Raw genomic sequence first — 10,000 nt, forward strand, 5'->3', positions numbered from 1 at the left:
GGCAAAAAAAAAAAATTACTATTGTGTTTAAAGTCCTTCTCCTCCCCCTCCTCCTAGAACTGAGAAATGCGGTACGTATTGTTTTGTTTACATTATTTCCCGCCAAAATTGGGATCAAATATGTATGAAAACAAAAGACAGACACTAGACACACAACGCCATCTATAAACAATATCTCCAACTTGCGGCAGAAATACTTGTGATTCTTGTAGTGTTTATTGCCGTATCTTGAGTGAATTCTGTCTTACCATCTTATTTTCATGGAATGGAAATCAGTTTTATATTTTTTAATCAAAGTAATTTTCCATGATTAGATGTTTTTATTAAGGGATTTTTTTATGTTGGTAACGATACTTGATTTTTTATTGGGGGGGGGTTGTGTATGTATGTATGTATGTATGTATGTATGTATGTATACTGTCACCCTATAGTAAACAGGATAAGGCTTAAGAGATGTAAAAGCTAACACACAAAAAAAACCAGACACACTTGGAGGTAAATCACAAAATATCACACAACACTAAACACAGCCAGGCCGATATCGACAAAACTGTCACCCCTAAAACTGCGCGCCAAAATGAAAAACAAAAACATGAAAATATTACCCCAGAATTCCCACACAAAAAAAACAAAAAACAGAAGACATGTCAAAATCCTCTCAAAAAAAGTCAATACAAACGTCTAAAAGTCACAAAAAAAATACAAAAAGCAATTTCTATATATCGCCCCAAAAACCAACAACACGAAGATTCATTATCGATTATTTACGGTAGAGATAAAAAAAGTCAACAGGCACTAATGTTCGCGCTAAAAATATCACACATTTAAAGCGTAAGATGCGCGCCAAAATCAGAGGATGTAAACACTGGACCCGGTGGCTGTGTCATCAATAAGTTGCGGCCACAGTGTTACGTGGTGGTGGTGGTGACCTAAGCTGACTGACCCTTGACCTTTATTGGTAACACCCCCCCCCCTCTCTCTCTCTCTCTCTCTCTCTCTCTCTCTCACTCATTTTTCTATTCTTTCTCACATTTTTTCTCATTTTTTCTCTCACTTTCTCTCTCGTTCTTTCTCACACTCATGGCGTTTGTTGCTTTCATGGGAGGTCCATCACCATCTTCCTGGTGCTTGGGGGGAGGAAGAGGAGGAGGGGGAAGAGGAAAGGATGGATAGGGAGAGGAACAGGAGGAGAAAAGAGTTGGAGAAGGGGAGGAAGGAATGGAAAGATAGGGAAGGGAAGATGGGGGAGAGGAAGAGTGAGAGGGAGAATTGAGGAAAAGGAGAAAGGAAGGGGAAAAATTGGAGAAGAGTGGAAAGAATGGTTAAGAAGAGGAAGAAGAGGTGGAAAGAGTGAATGAATTGAAGAAGAATTTGGGAAGTGAGAGAAGGAAGGGAGGAAGAGGGGGTTTAAGGTAAAGAAGAAAGGAATGGTGAATAGAGAGAAGTGAGGAATAAGGAGGAGGGGAAGGGGAAGTGAAGAGAGAAAGAGAGAGAGAGAATGGGCCTGAGGAAGGGAGAAAGAAGAGGGAGGAAGAGGGGGATAGGGAAGATAGTAGGAAAGAAAGAGGAGTTGGGGTAAGGAAGAAGAAGAAGAAGGGAAGAGGTGAAAGAGGAGGTTTGAGTGAGTCAGTCAATTCGTTGGTGAGTCAGTTAATGAGTCTCAATTAAACTCAATGAAACTGTCTCTCAATGAGTCAGTCAGTCAGTAGGTCCTAAGTCAATTAGTCAGTCATTCAATCAAGTGCAGAGTCAATCGGTCAGTGAATCAGTCTATCAGTGAGTCAGTCGGTCAGCGAGTGAGTCACTTAGTGAGTCACTCGGCATGCCTGCACGACACAACTTCATAACGCTCATGGGGAATACCATACACACACACACACAGAGGCCATATCATAACCTTTGTCCAGTAGACGATGCTGCCCTCCTCTGCCTTGTGTGTGTGTGTGTGTGTGTGTGTGTGTGTCAGTAACCTTTCCTCCTCCTCATCTGCCAGAGATCCATCATCCACCACCGTGGGCCACCATATGAACAACAGCGTCAGGCATTCCCCCCCCCCCCTTCCACCATAGCAGTAACTAGCCCTTGGGGTTTACGCCAGACGGAACTTTCGCCAGCCTTCTGCCTGTGGTGGCGCTTATGTCGTGGGTACCAGGAACGTGAGAGGTGTGGTAATGATGTTCTCACCTGTATGTGGACACAACACTGTCAGGAAGTCACGTACCTCAAGGTCTCTCTCTCTCTCTCTCTCTCTCTCTCTCTCTCCGGTTGCCAGTTGTAATTTAGAGCTCAGTCCCTTGGGCACGGGGGGGACCCTCTCTGTAATGAATACAATCACTTGGTGTTAAACAAATAAATACTAATTGTGACAGCGTCGTAGGTCATAATAAATGTCAAAGGTCAAGGTCAAAGACAAAATTCAAAGGTCAAAGGTCAGATATTCGTAATTTAAGAGGGCCATGGTGAAGGTTTGACGCTATTTTCTCCAGTGTTTGTTTACATGAATCACTTAATTGTCTTTTTTATATTATCAGTTGGGTGTTGGTAGTGCTTATGTGTGTGTGTGTGTGTGTGTGTGTGTGTGTGTGTGTGAGAGAGGAATATTTCAGCCTAACTTAACCTAAACAAGTTGGTAGTGGGTGTAAGTGTAGAAGTTTATGGTTGCGAGTGAAGGTGTGTTAAGGGGGGGTGTTGATGCAGCAGGTGTGAGTTAATCAGTGGGTGTAGCTATAGGTGTGAGTATACAGGTAATGTAGGTGTGTGTACTAGGTTCTGTGTATCTGTGGGTGTTGCAGGGTGTAAGTGATGGCGGTAGTACTATCAAGTATTTGTAACGAGAGACAGCCAGTTAATGAATAGTTGTTACTTTAGCCGTGGGTGTAGGAGTTGTGTTGGTGGTGGGTGTAGCTATAGGTGTGGGGGTGGTGGGTGAGGTGTATGAATGAGTGAGGTGTGGTGAGTGTAGCTAGGTGTGGGGGTGGTGGGTAGAGGTGTATGAATGAATGTGAGGGTGTGGTGGGTGTAGCTAGGTGTGGGGGTGGTGGGTGATGAGATGAGTGGGGGTGTGTGGTGGGTGTAGCTAGGTGTGGGGGTGGTGGGTGGGGTAATGGATGGTGAGGTGTGGTGGGTGTAGCTAGGTGTGGGGGGTGGTGGGTGGTGTATGAATGGTGAGGTGTGGTGGGTGTAGCTAGGTGTGGGGGTGGTGGGTGTGGGGTGTATGAATGGTGAGGTGTGGTGGGTGTAGCTAGGTGTGGGGTGGTGGGTGGGGTGTATGAATGGTGAGGGTGTGTGGGTGTGTAGCTAGGTGTGGGGGGTGGTGGGTGAGGTGTATGAATGGGTGAGGTGTGGTGGGTGTGGCTGGTGTGGCTGGGTGTGGGGGTGGTGGGTGAGGTGTATGTGGTGGGGTGTGGTGGGTGTAGCTAGGTGTGGGGGTGGTGGGTGGGGTGTATGAATGGTGAGGTGTGGTGGGTGTGGCTAGGTGTGGGGTGGTGGGTGGGGTGTATGAATGGTGGGGTGTGGTGGGTGTGGCTGTGTGGGGGTGGTGGGTGAGGGGTGTGAATGAGTGTGGTGTGGTGGGTGTGGCTGTGATGGGTGTGGTGTGGTGGGTGTGGCTGGGTGTGGGGGTGGTGGGTGGGGTGTATGATAGGTGAGGGTATGGTGGGTGTAGCTAGGGTGTGGGGGTGGTGGGTGGGGTGTATGAATGGGTGAGGTGTGGTGGGTGTGGCTATAGGTGTGGGGGTGGTGGGTGAGGTGTATGAATGAGTGAGGTGTGGTGGGTGTAGCTAGGTGTGGGGGTGGTGGGTGAGGTGTATGAATGAGTGAGGTGTGGTGGGTTAGGTTGCCGGGCCACGATGTTGCCGTGTAAGCAGAGCGGTTGCCGGAACACAGTCGAGGGACCAACACCTCAATGCTCGGGACGGTGACCTCTGCCACACCTCCTGCAGACACAGTAACTCACCTAACTGGATCTTGAGCTACGGCACCTGGACGACGGTCAACATGGCGTCATAATAACACTGTGACCTTAAAGCGGTGTGTTGTCCCTCGGTGTAAAGGGAAATATTAGCGAACGAAGGTTTAAGAATGAGGGTGGCCGGGGTGTGGACAGTGGCGGGGGTAAGGAAGCTGTTGGTGAGGCAGGGAGGAAGGGCTGGATCACCACACTACTGAAGGCGACGCTGGCGGCACGAGGGAGTGGGGGGAGGAGGAGGAGCACCAGCAAGTTAACTGTTGTGAACGGTGAGTCGTCCAGGGCTCGTGCGGGTGCAAGGTCCTCGCTCGGTGCAAGTGCACTCACGGTGCGGAACCTGGGGTGTAGAGGGGCGTCCGGAACACCCCTCGTGTCAGGGCAACTCGCCCCTAACTTCACCCTGCCAGAGGAGTGGGAATGGCTTGAGTGGAGTGCACCAGCGCGCCAGTAGACCGCTCGTTATTGCCACGCATGCGTCATGCTGCTCGTGAGAGCTGTAAGGGCGGAAATACCCATGCAGGAGACGCACCTTGAGCTCTACGGAGATGGTGAGGAGCTTGCTAGGGCGTGTAAGGATAAGGTTGGCACACAAGAGACAGGGACGCATCGCCCTTACTGCGGTGTGGTGTCTTCAGGGCACCGTAAGGGCGAGCACTGTGAGCTTATCCGGGGGAAGAGTGAGCCTAACGGCCGCGGCAGCGCTGTGTGGTCGATCACAGCTGAGAGTGGCTGACGGTTCGGCAGTCGAGCTTGGAACAGTGTAGTGAGCGCATGTGATCCACGCCATCCTCGGTGAGTCCTCATGCTGCCTCTCTCACGCCCACAACAACCCTCAGGTAAAGCACCAGTGTCTTCCCTCGCCCATCACAACGACTAACGTTTGCCCCAACAAACGTTCCCTCGCGCGGAAGTTTTTGACAATCAGCTGATCGTGTGTGAGTGTGTGTGGAGGTGGAGCCAACACGACGCCAACCTAGCAGCAGCGTCCCAGCCACGGCCGCCACCCACTACCTACCAACAAAGAAACAAAGCCACTTCTCGAAATATCTGTTTACCATACATGTAGTGTTTGTGTGTGGGGTGTGTGTGTAGTGGTGGAGGTCCCCCAGACGTAACACAACCACTGTCATGCGTGTTGACCCACCCACCTAAACATGGACACCACCACCACTACCTCCCCCCTCAATTCCATTAATGATTTCCCCTTCGGCTTGTGTTTTTGTTCCTGTGAGACACTCGGACACGGGCTAAGGAGGGCCACGTACCAACCTCACACCATCTCGAGAATCTTGGCGTTTAGTGAAGAGATTCCAGGAAGAGGAGGTTAAAGTATGGAGGGGGCAGGAGTGCAGTATGGTGCGCATTGTCCCTCCTCAGTATTGCGTGATGAAGAGTGAGGACGGCCTGGGTTGTGTCCACCCCCGTAATACAGTGTGCCCAATAGTGAAGGTAACAAGAAATACATTAATAACGCGGGGGATGGGTTTATGCCACGGTGTATTATTGTATTAGAGGTAAATATACAACTCGATACAGTCATCAGTAAGTACGGATACAGGTTTGTTATTACAGATTATGTACTGTATTCGTAGTAATTAATACAGTACAGGGTTTATTATGCACGGGTACAGTACTGATTTCCTGTATATCATAATTGATTTAATACAGTAGCGATACAGTAAGCTCGGGTACAGTAGTTTGGGGGTGAGGAACTATTTTTGCTGGACGTCTGTTCCGTAAAACTCTCCAGGCATTGTTCCAGGTATAGTTCCAGGCAGCATTCCAGGTATTGTTCCAGGCAGTATTCCAGGTATTGTTACAGGCAGTATTCCAGGTATTGTTCCAGACAGATTCCAGGAATTTTCTTTACGATTTTGGAAAAAGAAAAGCTATGCTGGTGTTGGTCTCAGTGTGTAGGGGTGGCGGGTGAGGGGGTGATAGTGTTGGGGTGTTTAGTGGGGAGATAGTGGTGGGGAGATAGCGTGGGGTGTTGGTGAGTGGATGTTGGTGGGGAATGTTGGTGGGTGAATGGTGGTGAGGAGTGGTGGTGGATGGTTACTGGTGGGGAATGTTGGTGGGTGCGTGTTGAAGGAGAGATGATGGGGAGTGATGGTGGATGGATAGTGGTGGGGAATGTTGGTGAGTGGATAGTGGTGGATGGTGGTGAGTCAATATTGGTGGAGATGGTTGATAAAAAAAAATATTTATCCGAAGAACAAATTTGATTTCCTGTGATTTTTTTTTCTAGGGAGGAAAAAACTTATTTGAGGGAGAAAAAATTAACGATTTTTCTCTCTGTTTCCACGATTTTCTGCAATTTTATAATGGAAGATAAACAAATTCTTCCAGGTTTTTGTTTTGGGGAGATAAATATTTTTTTTCTAGGGAAGATAAGTTCAGCATTTTTTTTTATTTCCAGGGGAGATAAAATTCCATTGGTTTTATTTCTGGGGAGATAAATTACTTAGTATTTATTTTCTTTTTTAGAGGGAGATAAAATTTCCAGTTCGTCAGGTTTCTTATGGGGAGATTAAGAGATAATTTTAGCGATTATATTTCTGGGGGGAGACAAGAGATAACTCTACGGGGAGAATATGCTGAGGGACTTTTCTCTGGTTTCCCGTTATGATAATTTTTTTTCCTGTTCTTGATATTTCTGGAGATTGTGTGTATGTATGTATGTATGTATGTATGTATGTGTGTGTGAGTGAAACTGTGTGTATGTATGTATGTATGTACTGTATGTATGTATGTACAGTATGTGTGTTGTAATGAACCTGAATTTATTTGTTATTGTCACTGGTCAGTATTTATGGCGCAGTGACGTAATACAGAGAAAATGAAGTGAGTTAACGGCGCAGTGATGTAGTACACAGGGGGTGAAGAATGCTAATGGCGCAGAGATGTGATTTAGCATTTAAGTATGTTAATGGCGCAGTGATAATGTTAAAGGTGATGTAAAGATGTTATTGGTGTTGTGAACTATGTTGTTAGTGGCGCAGCGTAGTGTTTAATGGTGTAACGACATTATACTCTCTCTCTCTCTCTCTCTCTCTCTCTCTCTCTCTCTCTCTCTCTCTCGCTAATGCCTTCTAAATAATGGCACTGAGAGACATCAATTGTGGTGCTTCGCTGGAATGGCGCATTGTTGCCCTGACACCAGCCTCTGACACTGTGCTGACGCTGCATTGTGACTGTGCTGACACTACTGGTTGACTAACACTACACTGACATTTTCCTGACACTGTACTGACACTACACTGACGAACGATTATACGGTGGACCTTTCAGACATTTTACTGACATTTGCCTGACGCTGAGCTGACACTACACTGATGATTATGTCAATCTTTCAGGCAGACATTTCCTGGACGCAAACACAAAAAACTGACATTTTCCAGACACTGCTGACACTCCGTTATCATTGGCTGACGCTGTGTTGATATTACACTACAAATACACTGTAACAATACATCAAGGAGCTACAGTGTAACTTTAAGGTATAACACTGTAAATTCACTGTAACACTGTAAATATTATCGTACACTGTAACACTGTTAATATGTCATACGCTGTAACACTGTAACACTCGACCAAGGTAACACTGCAATGAATATTTCAAGATAATTATGAAAGAAGTTATTTACAGGAAAACGTTTTAAGTTAGGAAAAGTTACCTGAAAAACGTTTAATAGCGTTAATAGCAGGTTTATATTTATATAGAAAACTGTAAAACGTTAATAGCTAAAAAAAAATACGCTATTAGCTAGTCTACTTTATTTGGTTTTAAACATCTTTTCCCAGAATATTATCAGGTAGGGAACGGTCGAACTAGTGAACATTATTAGACTGGAAACGTTTTTAACTATAATAATTAAGCTAAAAAATATAATATTTCTTCCATTATTAACTGTTTCTAACGATTTATAACGAACTTTAACGGTTTCTAACGTCTTTAACGGTTTCTAACGGTTAATAAGTGACATCATTGGGGAAACGTTAAACCAATCAGATGATCCCCGTAGAGTTGTTGTGAGTGAGTCAGCTGAGCCAGGGATCAGCAGATTTTCTCTCCTGTTTCCTGATTGGTCATTACTCTCATGGGGGAAATCTGTATCCTTTGCTATGATTGGTGGATGGTTTAAGTCAGTTTTACACACCCAGGTATAAATAGAGCGATGTTGCTGTCTGATTGGTAAATTTTTTTAGCCTTTATTGTGATTGGTCAAATGTTATTGACGTAAAGTGATGTTGCCGTCCTATTGGTTATTTGTTTCATAGAATGATATGAATTCTTTACTGTGATTGGTCGAATGTTTTTGAAGGATGGCGATGCTGCTGTCCGATTGGTTATCTTTTTCTTAAGGTATGAATACTTTACTGTGATTGGTCGAATGTTACAGAAGTATAAAAGTTGCCGTCATCTGATTGGTCACATTTTCCTGGCATGATCGGACTCCTGCACGGTGATTGGTGTAACGAGAGACAGTTAAGCCAATAAAATCACAAGCTACAGCTGATATCGTACTCTTCTTTACGATTCTTTTTACGATAATATCTGATGGTTTTTTCCCCCCAGGAGGCTAGACGACCATAACCAGGGAGATTTTTACCTTACGATAATTTCCGGGACACTGGACTAGAATTCTCAAAAGGTCCTATGTTAATTTTTTCTCGTAAGTGATGAATAAAAACATAACATTAACTCACTTAAAACATAAACACGAGTACTCTAAAAATCGTAAGTTAAATTTCCCTCGTAATTCATGGTTCAAAAATATATCGGATCGAAAACGGGAAATAAAGTTCACAGGAAAAATAGTCACATGACTTGTACACATTGACAACACAATATATATATGATGGCATTACACGTAGGTTAGGTTAAGTTAAGTTAGGTTAGGTTAGGTTAGGTTAGACTGGGTTAGGTTAGGTTAGGTTAGGTTAGGTTTTCCGTGCCTTTTTATGTGACTTTTTTTCTTGACTTTTTTTCCTGGATTCCACAAAGTGTTAGGTTCATTTTTTCTCGTAAGTGATGAATAAAAACATAACATTAACTCACTTAAAACATAAACACGAGTACTCTAAAAATCGTAAGTTAAATTTCCCTCGTAATTAGAGCTGTAAGAACACGTCTAATTGGTTCATTTTAATACACAGAAGAAATAAAAATAACCTTTCAAAATGGCGTCTAAATTACACTGATACGCGATGTAAACATTAACTTAGGAACCTTTGAGGATATGGGTCCAGGTAACGATGCGATTAGACAGGCAATTAATTAATGAACTAAGTAATTAACTAACTTTAAATAATACGACATAGAATAAGACTCTACTGTATTCAATGTATTTTCTTATTATTATTTAAGGAGAAAAATGTAAACAATGAAGCTTTGAGACTCCAGTTTACCTGAGACGTGTTAAGTTGCCATCTCGTGCTATCTCCAATATTTCTACCACTTTTAACCATGAATATGTAAATTATATCTCTATTTATAATCTCAATTGTATTTTCTCATATTTTTAATCATTATATTCGAGGCTCTGGTTTATATTATATTTTTTGTAGTTTTAAGTTCGAGGAAATAAGAGAGTTGGATAGTTGTTATGGTGAGTGTATGTGGCGGTATGTGGCAACTCATGGTTCCACTCTTCCCACAATGCACCGGGATAAACAAGTGAGTAAAGACCGTGAAACATTGTCACCTTCACCTCACAACAACAGAGTCAAGGAGGAGGGGGAGAGAGAGAGAAGAGGGGGAGAAGAAGAGAAGAATGCGGGAGATAGAGGAAGAGGGAGGGGGGAAGAGGGGGAGAGGGGGAAGATGAGGGGTGGAGAAGAGGGAGAAGAAGAAGTAGGAGGATGAGGATACAAGGCAGAGAAGAAGAAGAAGAAGAGGGAGGAATAGGAGGAGAAGGACGAGAGGGAGGGAGATTAGGAGGAAAAGGAAGACGATTAGAAAGAGGAGGTATACGAAAAGAAGAAACAGGAGGAGGAGGGGAAGAAGGTATTTTTAATTACTATATATCT

At 44.4% G+C, this 10,000-nt stretch overlaps 1 protein-coding gene across 6 annotated transcripts in view; it reads left to right on the plus strand.

The window, feature by feature from the left end:
* Positions 1-4,632: 4,632 nt before the first annotated feature.
* The window catches only part of LOC121857391 (ATP-binding cassette sub-family G member 1-like), a 104,838-nt gene continuing 99,470 nt past the window's right edge, over positions 4,633-10,000 (plus strand). For 2 of the 6 annotated variants that reach the window (XM_042353413.1, XM_042353420.1), the window contains exon 1: positions 4,702-4,803. The gene's annotated coding sequence lies outside the window, so the exon portion shown is untranslated. Of the gene's footprint in view, positions 4,804-10,000 lie in introns of all 6 variants that reach the window. The other 4 variants (XM_042353414.1, XM_042353418.1, XM_042353419.1 and 1 more) reach the window with 4 other exon arrangements.

The sequence above is a fragment of the Homarus americanus genome, unplaced genomic scaffold (assembly GCF_018991925.1).
Source record: "Homarus americanus isolate GMGI-L3 unplaced genomic scaffold, GMGI_Hamer_2.0 scaffold43550, whole genome shotgun sequence".
In the NCBI taxonomy this organism is placed as follows: Eukaryota; Metazoa; Arthropoda; class Malacostraca; order Decapoda; family Nephropidae; genus Homarus; species Homarus americanus.